Source organism: Carassius carassius, chromosome 1 (assembly GCF_963082965.1).
Source record: "Carassius carassius chromosome 1, fCarCar2.1, whole genome shotgun sequence".
Lineage (NCBI taxonomy): Eukaryota > Metazoa > Chordata > Actinopteri > Cypriniformes > Cyprinidae > Carassius > Carassius carassius.
Window position 1 is genome coordinate 51107535 of NC_081755.1, and position 22924 is coordinate 51130458.

Below are 22924 nucleotides of genomic sequence, written 5' to 3' on the forward strand. Positions count from 1 at the left end.
CAGACAAATCTGGTGTTTTGGGAGAGTGAAATCCCTATTTCATGAAACCGGGTCCCAGAGTGGATAAATCTGAAAATGACACCTTTGCATTTTCATGTGTACAGCCAATCCGTATATTTAGTGAAACAATGATGTCATCACCCCACTTCTCGACCCTAGTCAGACACCACTACGTCATGTAACACAAACAACAACAACAATGGAGGACTACATGTTTGTGTTCATGCTGCAGAAGAGCAAAGAGAATAGATGAGTGTCAGTGAAAATGTTCTTTGATAATGTAAATGTTCTCTGCTCTGTTTCTGTACAGTGAAAGTGATATGATTAGCAGGGGCGGGTTTAGTGATTTGGGGGCCCCAAGCAAAATACAGGAATTGGGCCCTATACGCTAAACAATTGTCTACACAATCCAAGGTTGATAAAATTATAAACTTCACAGAAATGAGTGAGTACCATTTAAAACAATAAACATATATTACACACTGTTGCTTATTATTAAAATACAGCTTCAGATGCATGACATTTTCATCTGTAGGGTCCTATGAAATCCATTTGAATTGTTCCCAAGTTAAGATCGAATATCCTTTTTTTTTCGGTTCTAAATTTTCTGATTTAAATTAAATTATTAGGGCCCAAATTCTGTGCTTTCTATTTTAGTGGTTTAATCAAAAACATCTAATGAACTGAATTCATAAAAACAGCTTAATGTATTAATTTGTATACAAATCAAATGAAGGCCAAAACAATCTATCTTTAATTGCAATAAACATCAAACAAACCCTTTTTGTACAAAGTGCTACACAACCACGAGTCTGTGCCATTCATCTGACCATCTGCGTTACACAGTGAATACATTTTTTTATTAATGGATTCCAGAATATTTTCCCTGTTTTCTGTATCGCAGAAATCATATTATTGCTACAAGAAGCACATTCAACGCAGATGTAATAAACACCACAACCACTTGTGCTTCCATGCTGAACACACATCTCATATATAAAAATAATTTTGGGGGTCCTTGGCTTTTTTAGGCAGTCGTTAACCTTCATTAACCTTTGCCTTATGGTTAAGTCCACCAGTTTTTATGCATCGTTATTAGATTATATTGTTAGGTAACTTAAATCATTGCCCACTATAGCCTAGATAAATTGTTTTTTAGCCATCTTTATTTAATTTATGAAACTGATAACCACTAAATCAGTGAGTGAAAGGCGTTGTCTAGAAATGTACAATGTTAAAACATAAGCGCCAAGTAAATGACAAAGTGAAAATACTTGCATTCAATAGCGGGTAAATTTGACCCACTGGCGCTTATTTGTATAAATGCCCTGTTTTTTTTAATTTAGTTAGGCTTGGAAAATGACTATTTTTCGTGAGAAACTGAAAGCTCACATTTGTCTCACTTGTTGGTTTTGTGGATTTTTTTTTTTTCAGTTTACAATTCTAATGTTACTGTAGTATAACTGTGACATATACATGTAATGTAATTTGAATGTAGGCCTACATTAAATAAAATTAAGTTGTTTCATTGTTTTCTCTGTGTTCAACCCCAACATTTGAGCTTTTTTGTGCTTCAGCTAGGTCAGATCACAGCTCATTCGCTTTGAAATGCTGGAAAAAAATCGAAATAATACATATTTAACCTTTTCAGTGGTGAGATTAAAATATTCTAGCGGTCCCCCCCAGAGTGAGTTTTTTAAAGGTCCCGTTTTTCGTGTTTTTTTTTAAGCTTTGATTGTGTTTACAGTGTGCAATATAACGTGTTAATGTTTCGCATGTAAAAAAAACAGTATTTTTCACACAATGTACTTATCTGTATACCACTGTTTACACGGTCATAAAAACGGGCTGATGACTTCCTTGTTCTATGAAGTCCTTCCTTCAGAAATACGTAACGAGGTCTGATTGTGCCAGCGGTTCCTGTGTTTTGATTCGACAGCAGCTTAGCGCACGCTGCCCGGAAAGGTCTTACCATAACGTGGAGATGCATGCGCTCTGTGTTATTGTAAACGTCTTTAATTTTATATGACTACTGTAGCATAACAGCTTCGCAATAAATAGGAAACAAACATGGCTTTACTACAGTAGGTAACATTACATAGGTCTAAACATAGAACAATAATTTGCGTGGCTGGAGCTAAACCAGCATGTGGTTAAACAGTAAACAATAGATATAATCAACAAATAATTTAAACTGATCATTACAAACACCAACAATCGATGGTGTCCGGTTGAATTACTACACTTTTTTAAATTTTTTGTCGGATTAGTTTCAATTACCATCTAGTTAACAAAGCTAAACAGCGTTGCCCTTTGTGTAATAAGTTACAGAAACTGTTAAACGCACCAAATTAAATAATAAAATACACTTAACGGTTGTGGTCCATAAACAACGCCTTCTCCAGACAAAGAGGGAACTGCTCCTTCTTTCAAGAATAATCTTTGTGCGAATCCAGCATTAAACTGATTGAGATTGAGGAAGCTGTCCTCAGCAAAATGTGTTTTACATGTGGATTATAATTTTTACCGAGTTAAACATAAATGTAACCATTGATCTCTAAGTACAGCGTCCCTGGGAAGGCCAAACAAAGGTGATTGGACTCTTGGATGAATATAACAGCATTTCGACGACATGGCGACAAACACACTCTACAAACGAAACTCTTCTCCGTGGGAGCGTAACAAGACCACGCCCCATTTTTTGTATATTCCTGTGGGCGGAGGTTAGTCAAAAAATGGTTTTAGTTACGTCATTACTGAAGGAAGTAGAGGGATGTAGTCCAAACTGGCCGTGCGATTTCTGTTAAATAAAATATCTTGATTGGCATTGAACTTTGAGCTTTATAATTTTACAGATATTATTTATACTCTAACAACATTACTAACTAATGTTTGAAACATGGGATCACGAAGAATGGGACCTTTTAAGACAACCGCTATTTTACAACGTTCACCTTACTGTTTCCATGGCGATGCGTCAGGCTTGTCACGTGACACACCGCGTCTACAATAACAACGCATGACAGATGGATCGCTTTTATTTCGTTTTTCCTTTGTTTATTTAAAATATTCACAAACTTGTATACCATTTCATGAACAATCGGATATTCCGATTCATAAATATGTGTAAATGAGTGTGTTTGGTAGTTTAAAAACCTTTCTAAATGATCTTGATCGTGATCTGTAATGTGAGACGGGCACCACCATGTTTTTTCATGCTGTAGTTCAGAATCCTGTCAGTCGGATTAACAGCACGTGAATTCATCAGTTTCTCCCGAAATACAAATAATAAGTGGCGGGTAATCTGGGTAATGAACACAGTGAACTTTATAGTTACTTACACTATGTGTATCTGATATGAATAAAGCACATCTGCAAATTAAATTTGAATGGATTGTTATTGTTGCTTTAATAGACATATGCATGTATATGCAAACTCTAAATGTATTGTTTTACTAGTATTAACGTGCATTTAAATGTCTGAAACCTAAAATATGCATTATATGGTTAATAATACTGCAGAGTTGTGATAATATGACAAGAGCAGTGCACGTCTCTCTCTGGCTCAGCACCAGCCAACTAGAATTTGGCAGTTACCGAACGTTCTACAACCCGAATTCCGGAAAAGTTGGGACGTTTTTTAAATTTTAATAAAATGAAAACTAAAGGAATTTCAAATCACATGAGCCAATATTTTATTCACAATAGAACATAGATAACGTAGCAAATGTTTAAACTGAGAAATTTTACACTTTTATCCACTTAATTAGCTCATTTAAAATTTAATGCCTGCTACAGGTTTCAAAAAAGTTGGCACGGGGGCAACAAATGGCTAAAAAAGCAAGCAGTTTTGATGATTAGCATGATTACATGACATGATTAGCTATAAAAGCTTTGTCTTAGAGAAGCAGAGTCTCTCAGAAGTAAAGATGGGCAGAGGCTCTCCAATCTGTGAAAGACTGCGTAAAAAAATTGTGGAAAACTTTAAAAACAATGTTCCTCAACGTCAAATTGCAAAGGCTTTGCAAATCTCATCATCTACAGTGCATAACATCATCAAAAGATTCAGAGAAACTGGAGAAATCTCTGTGCGTAAGGGACAAGGCCGGAGACCTTTATTGGATGCCCGTGGTCTTCGGGCTCTCAGACGACACTGCATCACTCATCGGCATGATTGTGTCAATGACATTACTAAATGGGCCCAGGAATACTTTCAGAAACCACTAGCGGTAAACACAATCCGCTGTGCCATCAGCAGATGCCAACTAAAGCTCTATCATGCAAAAAGGAAGCCATATGTGAACATGGTCCAGAAGCGCCGTCGTGTTCTGTGGGCCAAGGCTCATTTAAAATGGACTATTTCAAAGTGGAATAGTGTTTTATGGTCAGACGAGTCCAAATTTGACATTCTTGTTGGAAATCACGGACGCCGTGTCCTCCGGGCTAAAGAGGAGGGAGACCTTCCAGCATGTTATCAGCGTTCAGTTCAAAAGCCAGCATCTCTGATGGTATGGGGGTGCATAAGTGCATACGGTATGGGCAGCTTGCATGTTTTGGAAGGCTCTGTGAATGCTGAAAGGTATATAAAGGTTTTAGAGCAACATATGCTTCCCTCCAAACAACGTCTATTTCAGGGAAGACCTTGTTTATTTCAGCAGGACAATGCAAAACCACATACTGCAGCTATAACAACAGCATGGCTTCGTCGTAGAAGAGTCCGGGTGCTAACCTGGCCTGCCTGCAGTCCAGATCTTTCACCTATAGAGAACATTTGGCGCATCATTAAACGAAAAATACGTCAAAGACGACCACAAACTCTTCAGCAGCTGGAAATCTATATAAGGCAAGAATGGGACCAAATTCCAACAGCAAAACTCCAGCAACTCATAGCCTCAATGCCCAGACGTCTTCAAACTGTTTTGAAAAGAAAAGGAGATGCTACACCATGGTAAACATGCCCCGTCCCAACTTTTTTGAGACCTGTAGCAGAAATCAAAATTGAAATGAGCTCATTTTGTGCATAAAATTGTAAACTTTCTCAGTTTAAACATTTGCTATGTTATCTATGTTCTATTGTGAATAAAATATTGGCTCATGTGATTTGAAAGTCTTTTAGTTTTTATTTTATTAAAATTTAAAAACCGTCCCAACTTTTTTCGTAATTTGGGTTGTACATCCCATATGTGGGACCATACTCCCAGGGGCACGGACATAAGAATCCCATATGTGGGACCATACCGTTCAAAAGGTTAAACCCTATAATTTACCATCATTGAGAAAATTTAATACAACAAGCAAATACAAATCAAAAAGTGACACACTGCAGTGCTGTAATGTAAAATATGTGAAAAAATAATGTTTTTCAAACAACTTAGTTAAATCCCAGATAGCAATTACGTTTGGGCCACATGTGAGTATTATCTGGCACACATGGCCTAGATGTGGCATGGCTGAACAGATATGGGCCAAATTGTAGCCATATTTGTTTTGCCATAACTTTAAAAACTGCGGGAAATGCTCTCTTGGTTCACAACTGATTTTGAGGTCTATGGCCCAAATAACAACTGTAACGACTGGGGTGAAGGAGTGGCAGGAAGCAAGTGCGAGGTTAATGTCATTTAATGAAGACAATGAAACAATACAATACTGGGACACAAATAACGCTGGGAGGAATGCACAGTCCAAGATGGTGGTGAATGATGAATCCAGAAGGCGGAGGTGAGTTGGCAGCAGGAGAGGGTGACACAGGAACTGCGGGGAAGCGAGCCAAAGGTAAGTGGTGTTGCTTGGGGGTACTGGGACGCAAATAACGCTGGGAGGAATGCACAGTCCAAGATGGTGGTGAATGATGAATCCAGAAGGCGGAGGTGAGTTGGCAGCAGGAGAGGGTGAAACAGGAACTGCGGGGAAGCGAGCCAAAGGTAAGTGGTGTTGCTTGGTGGTGGGTTGCGTAGAGTGGACGGGGTTCCGGGGAAACACGAACATCCAACGCAGAAACACACAAGAAAGCAAAGCACAGGTCACAAACATGAAACAACGCTCTCACGAACACAAGACACTAGACAAGCCAATATATATGGATGAGTAATGAGTGACAGCTGTTGCTGATGACAATTAACGGAGACACCCACAAACTAATCAATGCTGATGTGTAACACACAGACTTCACCCACAAAGTGCAAAACCCAGAGATCACGGTTTACCAACCGTGACAGTACACCCCCCCCCCCCCCCAAGAATGCCTCCTGGAGTTCCCAGAAGGGCCTACCTGCTGATTGTAATCATCAATAAGGGAGTGATCCAGTATGTCCCTAGCAGGTACCCAACTCCTCTTCTCTGGACCATAACCTTCCCAGTCCACCAAGTACTGGAATCCTCGCCCCCTCCGTCTCGAGTCCAGAATACGATTAACCGAATAGGTCGGTTCCCCATCTACGAGACGCTGCAGCGGGGGAACCGGGGTCCAAACATCGCAACGTTCTCTCTAAACCTTGGTTGGCTCGCTCAGACTGCCCGTTACTCTGGGGATGATAACCCGAAGACAGGCTAACCGTCGCTCCTAGCAACTTAAATTAAAAAAAATTATTTCCAAAATTTGGATATGAATTGGGATCCCCTGTCAGAAACCATGTCTACCGGGAGGCAATGTAACCGAAAGACGTGATCTAGGACAGTGACCGCTGTCTCCTTGGCTGTCTGTAATTTGGGCAAGGGAATGAAATGTGCCGCCTTCGAGAACCGGTCCACTACGGTCAAAATGACCATCATGCCATTAGAGTGCGGGAGGGCGGTAACAAAATCTAGTGCGATATGTGACCAGGGTCTCGAAGGGACAGACAGAGGTTGAAGATGCCCATCAGGAGGCCGGTTAGACGACTTACCACTGGCGCAAACTGAGCAAGCCAAAACAAAACCGTGGACGTCACGAGCCATAAGTGGCCACCAGAATCGTTGTTTAACTAACCCCTTGGTTCGGCTTATCCCTGGATGACAAGCAACGTTAGAGCAGTGACCCCACTGAATAACTTCGGACCGTAACTCTTCTGGCACAAATAAACGATTCGGTGGGCAACCGGGCGGAGGCGTTACCCCTTCTAAGGCCGTCTTGACCTTTGATTTCGACCTCCCATACGAGTGCTGAGACGACTATTTTCTCAGGTAAAATACACTCGAGAGTCACCAGGCGGGCGGAGCGATCAAAAAGATGTGACAAAGAATCTGGTTTGACATTTTTGGAACCCGGGCGGTACGACAGAGTAAAATCAAAATGACCGAAAAAAGTGCCCACCGAGCCTGCCTGGAATTGAGTCTTTTGGCAGTTCTAATGTACTCTAAATTCTTGTGATCGGTCCAAACAATGAAAGGTTTCCCTGAACCTTCCAACCAGTGACGCCACTCCTCTAAAGCTAATTTGACGGCCAACAATTCTCTGTTACCAATGTCATAATTGCGTTCAGCAGGAGATAATCGATGAGAGAAAAACGCGCAGGGATGCATCTTATCGTCCGAGGCAGCACGTTGGGAAAGAACTGATCCTACCCCCACCTCTGATGCGTCAACCTCCACCACAAACTGCCGTGTGGGATCAGGGGCTAATCAGTTTGGGATCAGTTTGTAAATGCAGTTTCGGCTGCATCTGACCACCTGAGGTGAGACTAGTAGGCTGAAATTACGGATGAAACGTCAATAGAAATTGGCGAACCCCAGAAACCGCTGTAGGGCCTTATGGGAATCTGGAGATGGCCAATCTATCACAGCCTTAACCTTGTCAGGATCCATATGTATTCCCTCGGACGAGACGATATACCCTAGGAAGGAGACAGACTGTGCATGGAATACGCATTTCTCCGCCTTGACAAAAAGCCCATTCTCGAGTAATCTCTGGAGCACTCGTCTGACGTGTTGAACATGTTCCTGGAGAGATGAAGAAAAAATCAGTATGTCATCCAGGTAAACATATATAAACTGATCTACCATGTCTCTCATCACATCATTAACGAGTGCCTGGAAAACCCCTGGCGAGTTGGAGAGTCCAAACGGCATCACTAAATATTCAAAGTGCCCTCTAGGGGTGTTAAAGGCGGTTTTCCATTCATCCCCCTTCCTGATGCGGACCAAATGATAAGTGTTACATGAATCCAATTTTGTGAATACGGATGCTCTCTGTAACCTCTCGAAAGCTGAAGACATCAATGGTAACGGATAGGTGTTCTTTATCGTGATGTTATTCAGCTCTCGGTAGTCAATACAAGGTCGCAAAGAACCATCCTTCTTAACCACAAAAAAGAATCCCGCCCCCGCTGGAGAAGATGAAGGGCAGATGAACCTCGATGCCAAGGAATCAGAAATGTATTTCTCCATGGCCTCCCTCTCAGGAATAGAAAGAGAGTAAAGCTTGCCTTTAGATGGAGACTTACCCTCTCGCTTGAGGGTGTCAATGATGGCCTTCTGGTCAGCAGTCTTACCCATGATTGCGGTTTTGAGTAATGAACCAGGCTGGGAGTTTTTAAAAGCCTCAGGAATCTTTTGCAGGTGTTTAGAGTTAATTAGTTGATTCAGATGATTAGGTTAATAGCTTGTTTAGAGAACCTTTTCATGATATGCTAATTTTTTGAGATAGGAATTTTGGGTTTTCATGAGCTGTATGCCAAAATCATCAGTATTAAAACAATAAAAGACCTGAAATATTTCAGTTGGTGTGCAATGAATTTAAAATATATGAAAGTTTAATTTTTATCATTACAATATGGAAAATAATGAACTTTATCACAATATGCTAATTTTTTGAGAAGGACCTGTATTTGAACATTATTATCATTTATTATGAGAGTAATTGACAACGACTAAAATTTTAATGTTTCACCAAATTCAGGTCAGATCTTCAGACTCGCCTGACTCGTTGCTGTAATTGGTCAGACTTTTTCCTTCTCAAAAAATCCTAGTGGCTTTCATTATCTGAGCAATGAAGGTCTTACACTTAATGTCCACTAGAGGGGGAGACAGGATTTATATTTACGTAAGTTTAAATGACAAATAAATACATGAATTTCATGTGTACTACCATGAATATGCCATATCTGTGTACAAGAATAAACTACACACTTCAAGCTGTACTTTAAAACTTCCCATTCTGGCTTTTTCAACCTACCTCCAAATGTATTTTAAGATATTTTTATATTCACACTGGTTTATGCATCTAATGTTTGTCCATCTGGAACTTTTATTTTTCATGAGCTGTACATTTTAAGATGTACTCTGTGTTCACATGCAGTGAATGTAAAGAGCTAATGTTAGGACTCTCAGTCCTCCTCCTGGGTGGCCAGTGTCCTGCAAAGTTTAGCTACCCCAAATAAACACACCTAAGCTAAGCAAGGTCTTCAGGATCAGTAGCAATGTCCAAGCAAGTGTGTTGGAGCTGAACTCTGCAGAACATGGTTCTACAGGTTCAGGACTGGGTTTTAAATCTATAAATGAATTTGTACAGTTGGGTGTCTGCATGCAGAGGTGTACTTCAGTAAGTACAATGTAAACTGTAATCAGAGGTGGAAAGTAACGAATTACATTTACTCGCGTAACTGTAATTGAGTAGCTTTTTTGTGTACTAATACTTTTTAAAGTAATTTTTTAAATCTGTAATTTTACTTTTACTTAGGTATATTTTGTTTAAAGTATTGTACTTCGCTACATTTTAAAACACATTAATTACTGAGTAAAAAAAAAAAAAAATCGCTCCCTTGATACTATGTCAGTAAATAATGGGCAGGAGGGCAAACTGGCGCTAAAATCACAAGAAAGATGCAGACGGTCAAAACAGGCATTAGTGGTGCAGACACCGCTTAAAACGAAACCCCGTCATATTCTGAAGTTGAACTTGAAGGAAATGAAGTGAACCCCTGGTCATATGTATGCTCTATTATGCAGTGTAAGCTGTACTTGCCTAGGAAGACCAAACTAGCAGCTTATAAAATCTCGACAAGACATCAACCCTTCGCAAGAATGTAGAGGTAAGCTAAATAATTGCATCGTTGCATTGGTGGTTAAAATGAAGCTTTGACATTTTAGCAAGAGGTTTTGCACAAATTAGCCAAAAAGACAGTGGTGAGGAGTGTGCTATATATATCGTATATATATATATATATATTTTTGTTTTAATGATGTGCGCGCGCATTTATAGTGCGTTCTTTCACTGTGTGATTCAGTCTCCTAAAATGCATTTAGAATGATCACAAAATTGAAGATATAGGGGCAGAAAATTCACATATTTATATAATTTCATATATTAAATCAAAATCACACAAAGAAGGCCGTCTTTTCCTCCAAAAATCATCATGAATATATCCATACATATATATATAACAGTTCAGTAAACAAGTTAATTAAGAGACTTGCATTTTAGACACCATATTGTCTTTTTTAGCTCTATTTCTACAACAGAAAATAATTCCAAACACAGCCACCAAAGCACAGTTTTGCGTCTCTGAGCTACGTGACAGTGTTTCGTTCCTGAATGAATCAACCGTTTAAATGATTCGGTTCAATCGCAATGACTCACTTATTAACAGTGACTTGCTGACACATACGGGACATTTTAATTTCACATTTAAAGTATCTTTTGATTTTTTAAAATAATTAATTTCTTATTTCAAATGAGTATTCAATATTTTATGTCTTGTATATCAAAACATTATTCATGCATTTGTAACTGCAGGTTAAATGCATTCTTGTCCTGCACTAAACAGTGTAATACATCTAAACGCCACTTCCAATGAATCTTCTGCATTTCCTCTGCATTAAAAGATGAGTTTGTTGATACCGATTTGCCTGGTAACAGCCCTAATGTTTATTATTCTAAATAACTGATTCCTTTAATTAAAAACTACTAGTTTGAGATTAATAGACCTATCCCAGGGGTGTCAAACTCAGTTCCTGGAGGGCCATAGCCCTAACCCTGCTCCAGCACACATATCATGTAGTTTTCAAATAAACCTAAATGATTAGATTAGCTGGATCAGGTGTGTTTAATTAGGGTTATATCTAAACTGTGCAGGACTGTGGCCCTCCAGGAACTGAGTTTGACACCCTTGGCCTGTCCCATTTTGACTCCCTCCCACTTGTTAAAATGTAACTAAGTAATTTTTACTCTGAGTAAATTTTAAATGAGCTACTTTTTACTTTTACTTGAGTTGATTTTTAGACTGGTACTTTTACTTGTACTTAAGTAAAATTTCATTAATGTAATGGTACTTTTACTTGAGTAGAATTTTTTGTACTCTTTCCACCTCTGACTGTAATCTATAAAGACAAAATCTTCAGATCAGCATTTAGGCCACTGCCTTGAGGTCTCCATCCATTTGGTCAAAACAGACCTCGCACCCCACCACACTCCTGCTAGCTGTCAACATTAACTGTGGCTGGTGCCAAACAAAAATTATTATGTATCCCTTGTGCATTGTTCAAATTTCCCTATCGTTAACCCTTTCGTTATGTTCGGGATGAAAACATCCACTCAATTAAACTGCTATAAAAATGTATCAGATTTTTTTTTTTTTTCAATATTTTTTTGCATAAATCTATTAATCAACCTCAGTCCTGATCAAAACTACTTTTTTAACTCTTTAAGATTTTAAAGATTACCGCCCAAGATTTTCATTACCGCCCACATGTAGGGATCGGGTCCGTGTATATTTTGGTCATTTGATTTTCTATTTAAAAATAAATAAAGATAAATGAGAAACGGTTTGATTTTCGTTTTGTTTAAGAAACGGAAAACGAAAATTTTGCTGCATTTTTCGTATTTTTGTTTGTGGGTAAAAAATGAGATTATGCTTTAATATTTGTTTGAATGTGTGGGCGGCGCTGAAACGCCCCTTTCATCCCTTCTGTACTGCACCGACAAGCGGCAACCGCAAACATATATATATAAATAAAATTAATAAAAAATTAATTAAAAGCAAATATATATATATAAAAAATTTTTGACCAAACAGAAATTTATTTATTCAATGACATTTGAATTTTACTGTAGGCCTATATGATCTACAATGACATGAAATATGCGGATTTTTAGCCTACTAATTTTATTCTATACCTATTTAAGAAAAACCTCACAAGTAGCCTATGTTTTCATTTGCTATTACAAACAACAGCAACTGAAGCTTTATCTTGTAGAGTGTAGTCTGCTGCACTTCTCTGATCGGCGGATCCCGATCCACACCTTCCATCCCGAAAACAGGGGAAAGAGCTTCAGCTCCGTCAGTTTGGATCGTAAAACACCCTAAATAACACGAAAACCTTACAAAACTCAACACGATGTGCTTTCTGCCATCTCGGTCTACATTAACTTCTTTCTGAAACGTCAGAAATGAACAAGGCTCATGCATCAGACAACCATGTCTAGCTGGACATGTCTACTTTTAAAATAATCCATTTAAATAGAAAAATAATAATAATAATTTTATATTTAGGCCTATGTAATTCAAATGAAACCAAGGAGAGGTGCAGTGTTTCCCGTCTGAACTCATTATCTGTAATGATGTCACACCATCACTATATTCATACTGTCATCTACAGAATTCGTGAATTCAGTTCATAATTCTAAGTAGCCTATAGCCTATAATTAAAACATTTAAAGTAGACTAATTATGGGGAAAACTTAACTTATTTTAATATAAATTTTATTATAAATGTGGGGTTGGGTTTTTCCCATTTTATTTTTTTTTTATGAATGGCCTAGAATAAAATAAATAAAAATTAAAATAATTAAAATAATAAAGTTGTCAAGTCTGCTTTGTCAATAACATGCAGCAGCTGGAAAATTATAATATTATTTTTTATTTTATTATTAATTTAATTAATTATTATTATTTTATCTTGCAAGCACCACTAGCAAAGAATCCGCTGGATTAATATGCTCTGCTGTCTGCCGCTTCTCTCCTGGTGAAAATGAACTGAGTTCGCGGTTGCCGCTTGTCGGTGCAGTACAGAAGGGATGAAAGGGGCGTTTCAGCGCCGCCCACACATTCAAACAAATATTAAAGCATAATCTCATTTTTTACCCACAAACAAAAATACGAAAAATCCAGCTACATTTTCGTTTTGCGTTTCTTAAACAAAACGAAAAAACGAAAATCAAACCGTTTCTCATTTATCTTTATTTATTTTTAAATAGAAAATCAAATGACCAAAAGATACACGGACCGGATCGGATATTCAAGTTGTTTATTCGTTTTCTGTCCCTGAACGTAAAAACGAAAAAATGAAGCCGAAGTCTTAATTTTTCGTTTTGTTTGGACAAACGAAAAAAAGAAAAACGTGCAGTTTTTTCATTTTTCAGATTTCAATATTAAATTAAAAAACGAATTATGCGAAGGTACCAATCCGTGTATCATTCGTTCTTTTCATATTCAATTAAGAAATCAAAATCGGAAAATCGAAAAAGGACTTGTTTTTTCCTTATTCGTTTCATATACAATATTTAAAAAAACAAATAATGACTGTTTTTTTTGTATTTTCGATTACATGCTCAAATTGAAAATGGGAAATACGAAAAACGCCTCCAACACGAATCTGATTTTGATATTTAGTTATCCAACTTGGCATGACCCGGAAGTTTTTCTTCACTCGTATACAGGCTACCTTAATTACTATGGCCGCTCTAGACCAATACATTAATTTGGTTAAAAGCTTATTCGAAAGTGGCAAGACTCATGCAGAGATTTCCACCCATCTGCAACAAATGGGTGTCCGGCGATGCTCTGAAATGAGCGTTAGACGAATCTGTTTTAAACACAACCTTCGTCGAAAAAGACATGTATCGGACACAGAACTGGAAGCAGCTATGATTGGATCTATTTATGAGGTAAATACGTATTTCATCTTCTGTATATTATTATTATTATTTATATTCGTATTGTTCGACCAGTGTTTTTGGGACAAGACAGTGCATTCACAGCTAAGTTGGTGTTTCATGGAACAGGCAGCTTTGCATTCGAAACAAACTTTAATTTAGATGTTTTTTCTTTTGATTGTATTTACTTTTAGAAATTATTGGTAGGGACCATGGTAGGGAATTTTACTTGTCCCTATACATGCAAGAGAAGCTGTCAAGACACAGACACAACCTCAGCAGGCAACCATACCTCCAAACAACTTCAACAATGGTGAATTGCAATTCTGATAACAACTATTAGACTACTACAACCAATATAAAAATATGTAATTAATAATACATATGTGCATTTCAAACTGACACTTTATTTTCCTTATTAGCATACATTCTTCATTGTGTTTTATATAATATGAAATATTGTTTTTCAGAATCTTAGAGTTGAAAGGATTTGGCCAGAAGTGAACAATCGGGTGAACTACCCACTGAAACAGGCCCTGGTGCACCTGCTAGACCAAGAAGTCATCAACATGGAGGACAGTTTAACTAAATTCTGCACTTCAAACCTGGCATGTCAGTTAAGCCAAATTGGACTAAATCGAGTAGTGCAGGCATGGAATGCTCATAGGATCCCAGGTATGCTCTGAGGACTTTAAAATATTTTTCTGAATAGGCACTTTAAAATCACTGCCATTCACTTTGATAGCTGTTTACCATGCTTAATTGTTTTAGGTCGTGGAATACCAAATGAACTTGCAGCAAGTGGATGTCCATCAAAAATTTCTGATGAGCTGCTGCCTAATGCCTCTGTTGTGGCAAATATGTACGAGCAGGAGTTGGGATCGTCACTGACATGGATGTCTACCTTTGGAACGGACCCCTTTTCCACTGAGGAGGACAGATGTCATGCAGAGCAGGAATTTGTTGAAAAGTATCCAGACATCTCTCTACTTTACAATCAAGCAGTGAACAGTGAATATAGCCTTTTTCAGGATGCATTGCTTTACCTCATAAATGTAACCCAAAGATATGCATGAAAAGTGACATCAATTCTCTCTCTCTCTTTTTTTTAAGCAGTTAAGTCTTAATTTGGCAGTATTAATTAGGCATGTAGTAAGCCTAGCGTGAAGTCTATAAAATCAGCCTGGGTATACAAATAATGGATTCAATTTATGTATGCATGTATTTAGCTGCCACCATGCTCAAATATCAGTTGAATAAACAGACAAGTACATTTTTTGCCAAGAACTTTGTTGTATTTAAAATTATTTGTTTAAACTCTTCAATACAAAGACATTACTATATTAAACATTTTGCTTCAGTTTGTATTTTGCAAAAAAAAAAAAAAAACAGTTGTGTAAAATTGTATTGAATGTTACAATACACAGATTGGATGCAAAACAAAATCAAATAACCAAATGCAGTGATGCACATCTAACTGTGCACTAGAACTGGATATCTTGAGAAGATGGACAAAAGAACAAAAACAACAGTAAAACGCAATTGTGCAATGTTTGATAATACTAGTAATATATAGTATTAATCCAAGAGTATGTTTCTGAGTGCAGCCAATGCATCAGAGAGACCCATGAGTCTTTGTATGTTGTTGGCAGAATCATCAGCACGGCATTTTGGGCAGGATGTAGAATTTGTTTGCCATTCCTCAATGCAAATCCTGCAGCCAATAAGGCTTTGGCAGCATGATGAAACCATGGGTTCATTCATTGGACCTGCAAATTTGATACAGTTACAGTATTTGAAAACTAATTGATACATTTGTGGAACACTGTTGTCTTTATGAAAAGTGGTAAATCAGTTGTATTCATCAAGTTTAGATTAGCACAAACAAATTATATATATATAGTATATACACACAAATATTGGTAGGCAGGTTTAGTCACTGCTTGATGATTTTACACAATTTAATATTTTAAAATATTATTTTGAAGAATATAAAATTAAATTATACAAACCTTTGCAGATTATACACGCAAAAGCATCTCTGACAGCTGTGGTTTCTGCATCTGTAAGGGATACTGTCGTCCTCCGATTGGAATTGGCAAATTCCACAAGCCCTTTCATCATTGTGGACACTGCTTGCAGTCCCTGGGCTGCTGCAACAACCTCTTCAACATTTTCCACAACCTCTTGGAGGCCAGTATCTTATCGTCGACTGGAAAACATTTAAATCATACAACAATCATTTTCAACAGACAGTGAAAGTAAGCAGATACAATCATTTTAACCTATTAAAAGTCTCAAGGGCTTCATGCAGTCTAACTGTAATTCTATGTATTAACCTGTGATTTTAAATAACATGTTAAGCAAAAGTAATTTTTGTAATAAATAGAGTAATCAAGGTCCCAGTCCATCAACCCATCTGAATTTAGTGGCCCCAACTGAGCTCAAGTGATGATGTGCATCTGCACTAAGACCGGAACTCTCAAATATACTTTTAAGAAAATACTGAATATCTAGCCAATTTAGGTGAAAATCCATACAAATGTGATTGAAATTGTAATGAATTGAATTAATAATGAAATGCAGCATTTTCTGTACCTCAGTCTCCTCCTTTTACTTTCTCGAAGCTGCAGAAATTCTTCTTGAGGCACAGCAAATACTTTCCGTGCATTCTGCTTCCAGTATGCTGTTCCTGTATAGTAAATAATTTATAAAACAAAAGATTTGGAATAATTTATAACATGATTATGAAGCATTTTAAACAAAGTATGATGTACATGTTCTGTTCTTGAGGCAGTGAAAATCCTGCTATAATAAGAAATACAAAATGTTAACTATACCTCGGGTTCCTTCAGAATCCATGATTTCCTTTCCTTGGCCATCAGTCAGGATAAGTGAGTCTTCTTGTCCAAGAGCCTCTTTAACTTTACTCACAATACCCGAAACTGAAGACTCAAACTCAGAAAAACGCACCGTTAACGTTTTGCTTGTCTCCAACTTGCCATCATGAAGTTCAGCAATGAAAATATTCCTAAATAATTATAAAAACAAATGCATTTTTTCACATTTGATATTAGAATCCTCTTCCTGTACATTATGTCCTGGTTTCACAGGCAGGGCTTATATTAAACCAGGATTAGGCCTTAGTTCAATTAGGGCATTTAAGTAGTTTTTTTTTAATGTTTTTTTAAAAAACAATACTGCTGTGCATCTTGAGACAAAACAACGGCACTGACACATTTTAAGATATCTTAGCGCAAGTTGCTTTCAGTTAAAACATCTCAAACAAACATTTTAGTCTGGTACTAGACTTAAACTTTGTCTATGAAACCAGGGGTATATATTTACATGCATTCAGCATTTTTATGTTTTTGGCAATTAACTTGTGTGACTGGATGACAAAGTAACTAATGCACTGGAAAAAAAGCATTAATATTATGCTTAAATTATGTACTAGGTGTAACATATTCAGTTGTTTCAAGTTTTTTCAAAGAGCAATTGTTTAATTTGATTACCTTTGAAAAGTTTTTGGCGTAGTTGCTCTTGGAACTGCAGAAGAACCAGTTGCAGAACCCGCTGCTGCACTGACTGGCCGGTGGAATGAAAAGCGAGTAGGGTTGGGCGTTACAGGTGTATCCACGCTGATGCTCTCACCGTGCACCTCATAATGCCCTCTTACTGTGAGGTCAAGAACACTGAAATGGCCATCAGGTGCAGGAAACAGAGCCACATTGTTGTCATCAGTAATGTACACACTGGGGGCATGGACCTTTAAAATATTTATTTTCAACATAAACAAGTTCAGGATATTTACCAGACCACTGGAGTTTAAGGTGTAATTTAACAATGCAGCGTGAATTGGCATTGTATTTGAGTCTTCAGTAACTTTACCTGAAAGATTCTGCCAATCTTGTCAGTTGTCAGGTCGTTTTCTTTCAAAGTGATTCGCTTGTTCTCTCTAAAGAACACAAAACTCTCCATTGTGATCGATTGAATATAAATTTTCTCTGTCGATTGTCACTTGTCAGACAGTGATGATCGTGCGCGCTCTCTCATTAATGTTGCCAGGTATACGGTTTTCCGCTTGAATGTTCCTCCTTCCCTCCTGGAAGTGGAACGCTTTTTACCATACAAAAACGCTAATTTTACCCTTCGGAAAGTTAGTACAATTTTTTTTATTATTATTATTTTAGAAGGGGAACACCTCTGGAATTCAGTTGGGATAATGATGGCCGTTTTGTGGCTAGTTTGATCAGCAATTGGGAGGGTTTTGTTATGCCGACTTGGCAACCCTGTTTCACAGCTAACGTTACATCCGGGTCATGCCAAGTTGGATAACTAAATATCAAAATCAGATTCGTGTTGGAGGCGTTTTTCGTATTTCCCATTTTCAATTTGAGCATGTAATCGAAAATACAAAAAAACAGTCATAATTTGTTTTTTTAAATATTGTATATGAAACGAATAAGGAAAAAACAAGTCCTTTTTCGATTTTCCGATTTTGATTTCTTAATTGAATATGAAAAGAACGAATGATACACGGATTGTACACAATCCGTGTAGGTCCGTGTATATTTTGGTCATTTGATTTTCTATTTAAAAATAAATAAAGATAAATGAGAAACGGTTTGATTTTCGTTTTTTCGTTTTGTTTAAGAAACGGAAAACGAAAATTTAGCTGCATTTTTCGTATTTTTGTTTGTGGGTAAAAAATGAGATTATGCTTTAATATTTGTTTGAATGTGTAGGCGGCGCTGAAACGCCCCTTTCATCCCTTCTGTACTGCACCGACAAGCGGCAACCGCGAACTCAGTTCATTTTCACCAGGAGAGAAGCGGCAGACAGCAGAGCATATTAATCCAGCGGATTCTATACTAGTGGTGCTTGCAAGCTTTATATATATATATATATATATATATATATATATATATAAATTTTTTTGGACCAAACAGAAATTAATTTATTCAATGACATTTGAATTTTACTGTAGGCCTATATGATCTACAATGACATGAAATATGCGGATTTTTAGCCTACTAATTTTATTCTATACCTATTTAAGAAAAACCTCACAAGTAGCCTATGTTTTAATTTGCTATTACAAACAATAGCAACTGAAGCTTTATCTTGTAGAGTGTAGTCTGCTGCACTTCTCTGATCGGCGGATCCCGATCCACACCTTCCATCCCGAAAACAGAGGAAAGAGCTTCAGCTCCGTCAGTTTGGATCGTAAAACACCCTAAATAACACGAAAACCTTACAAAACTCAACACGATGTGCTTTCTGCCATCTCGGTCTACATTAACGTCAGAAATGAACCAGGCTCATGCATCAGACGAACCATGTCTAGCTGGACATGTCTACTTTTAAAATAATCCATTTAAATAGAAAAATAATAATAATAATTTTATATTTAGGCCTATGTAATTCAAATGAAACCAAGGAGAGGTGCAGTGTTTCCCGTCTGAACTCATTATCTGTAATGATGTCACACCATCACTATATTCATACTGTCATCTACAGAATTCGTGAATTCAGTTCATAATTCTAAGTAGCATAGCCTATAATTAAAACATTTAAAGTAGACTAATTATGGGGAAAACTTAACTTATTTTAATATACATTTTATTATAAATGTGGGGTTGGGTTTTTCCCATTTTATTTTTTTCATGAATGGCCTAGAATAAAATAAATAATAATAATTATTATTATTATTATTATTATTTTATCTTGCAAGCACCACTAGCAAAGAATCCGCGGATTAATATGCTCTGCTGTCTGCCGCTTCTCTCCTGGTGAAAATGAACTGAGTTTGCGGTTGCCGCTTGTCGGTGCAGTACAGAAGGGATGAAAGGGGCGTTTCAGCGCCGCCCACACATTCAAACAAATATTAAAGCATAATCTCATTTTTTACCCACAAACAAAAATACGAAAAATCCAGCTACATTTTCGTTTTGCGTTTCTTAAACAAAACGAAAAAACGAAAATCAAACCGTTTCTCATTTATCTTTATTTATTTTTAAATAGAAAATCAAATGACCAAAATATACACGGACCTACACGGATTGAATCTTTATCCGTTTTTTCATTTTCGTTTTGGAAACAGATTTTTAAAAAACAAGTCGTTTTTTTATTTTTCCATTTTTGGTTTCAATTAGAAAAACTTTGTACTTTGTACTTTTTGATCATTTCATTTTCTGTTTGGAATGGAATAACGAGAAATGAAAACAAGCTCGTTTATTCGTTTTTTAATTTAGTTTAAAAAACGAAAAATTCGATTTTGACTCGATTTTTCATTTTTCGTTTGTGGTTTACAAATCGGTTTATGGGTTCGATATTTCGTTTGCACACGTGGGCGATACTGAAACTCCCCTTTCATCTGATTGGTCAAACCGCTCCGCCTTCAGTACAAGCTTTTTTTTCTGTCAGGCAAAATAAGAGTCCGAGTGCGGCACTGACAAATACACTATAATAAAATAATGTCTGAAACCACCACTCACTGTTAACTAAGCACAATATTTGAAGCAGAAATATGTTGCTGGTCATGTAATTCGTGCTGATGAGACTTGCAAGCGACCCCAAAAATGTGAGCCACAGACAGTAGGCCTATAGGCTATGACAGATTATTTTAGCATGATGTATTTCTTCCCATTGATAAATACTGTGCAAATAGTTCCGTCTCTTTGGATAAAAGGGAAGAGGAAATAAAAATCAGGAATAGGCTGAACTAGGCTACAATAATATGTCCGTAACATTTACCACTCTCGTCTTTTATTTGCAACAAAAGGGAAAAATGTAATAGAAATAAAGATTATATTTGTGAATAGACGTAAGCATGTGTAGCTCAGTTCACTTGAAACTCAGTTCACATGAAAAGAAAGAGACAGAAAAGAGAGAAGCAAGAATCAGTGAACGTAATACTGATAAAATTAGCAGGGTTTGAGATTTATTAAAATCATGTCGGTTGAAAACAGCATCCTACCTATAAAATGTTATTAGTTTTATTTTAAAACGAATAAAATGTTATTACATTCTGAATTGTTCGATGTTTCTCTGAGCTTTCTGTTATGTTGGCTTGAGAAAGCCATATATTTAAACATTAGGCTATTATTATTATTATTATGAGAAATTTACGCTGCCTAGACCTTTAATGCTCCACCAAGCAGGGGCGCCCCCAAGGGGTGTATAAACTCTGGCCACCCCTGCGGCCACCCCTAGGATTATTTGCAGTGGGTCCTATTAATTTAAATGCAGAATGTAAATTCACAATAGTTTAAGAAGTGAAAAAAAGTGCAGCACCTGCTGCAGCCACAGTTTTGCGTCTCTGAGCAACATTAAAGTGTTTCGTTCCTGAATGAATCAACCGTTTAAATGATTCGGTTCAATCGCAATGACTCACTTACTAACAGTGATTTGCTGCCACCTATTGGCGGTTTTAATTTCACATTTTATGGAACGTTTTCATTTTTTAAATAATTTCAAACATCAGTTTTCAATGTTTTACCTTTAAAATATCAAAACATAATTTATTCATTTGTAACTGCAGGTTAAAGTATTCCATGTTCCACGGAGCTGCATTAAACAGTGTGTAAAAACATCTAAATGGCACTTCAGATGCAGCTTCTGTTTTATCTGCATTGCAAAGATCAATTTTGTTGATACTGATTGCATTTGCTTGGTAACAGCCCAAATGCAAGTATTTGACCTAAACTATGGTGCACACTTTTAGAAACAATGGTGTAAAGGTAAAAAAAAAAAAAAATCAGGTGTCAGCACAATTAAAAATAAGATATCAGCACAATAACACTCAGCAAAATAGTGTAATTATCGTTATCGATAAAATCCTAGAACTCACAGAGATATAACTTTTTGTCTATATTGCAAACCCTTAATTTTTTTCTTTATTTTAATGTGCCACCCCCAAAATTTACTGTGGCCTCATTTGGCCACCCCTGTTAACATTTTCTGGGGGCGCCACTGCCACCAAACTCAGCTCAGACCTTCAGACTGGTCTGACTTGCTTATCTTTTCGGACTGGTCAGACTTACCTTCCAAAAAAAAAAAAAAAAAAAAATTCCCATCGACTCGTGTTAGTCTAGACTCTAGACTAGAGCAATGAAGGCCGTAATACTTGATGCTGTCCACTAGAGGGGGCGACAGGATAGTAAGTCTTTTTTACTCTCTTTCCCTGTTTGCATCAGTTTAAATGACAAATAAAAGCATGAATTTCACTCATAAACAGGCCATATCTGTGTATGAGAATAAGCTTTATACTTCAAGCTGTAGGCTACAACTAATTAAAACTTGAACCCTACTTCAAAGTTTGCCGCTCTTTTTTTAAGATATTGTTATTCACACAGGTTTTTGCATTTATTGCTTGTCCATCTGGAACTATTATTTGTCATGAGCTCTATATTTTAAGATGTACTAGCTGTTGATAAATCACATTAAATTAATGTAATGAGCTAATGTCCTGCAAAGTTTTGCTAGGCTAGTTAAACACACCTGAACCAGCTAAGCGAGGTCTTCATAATATCTAGAAATGTTCAGGAAAGTGTGTTGGAACTGGTTGGAGCTGAACTCTGCCGAACATGATGCTCCAGGGTCAGGACTGGGTGTTAAATCTATAAATGAATGTGCAAAGTTGGGTGTCTGCATGCAGGTTTGTAGGTCAGTCTGTAATGGAATCTGCAAAAACTTTATTCTGTTCTCACAACACATGCAAACAAAACGGCAATGTTTTTAAACTTTTGAAGATGTCTTTGTCACATACCCTGCTTGAACCTTACTAACTGAACAAACATTCATGCAGGAAGTGGAGATAAATAGAAAGAATACTGTTTTACACAAAACTCTTAGTGACTTCAAGCACATTGGATAGGCCTGCAACTTCTGTGATGACAACTTCTTCAGATATGCATTTAGGGCACTGCCTTGAGTTCTCCATCCACTGGTCAATGCAGACCTTGCACCCCACCACACTCCTGCAGCACGAGGTGAACACAGGTTCTTCAATGATAGCTTAATAAAGAAAATATAAAAAGTCAACATTAACTGCAGCTGGTGCCAAATAAACAT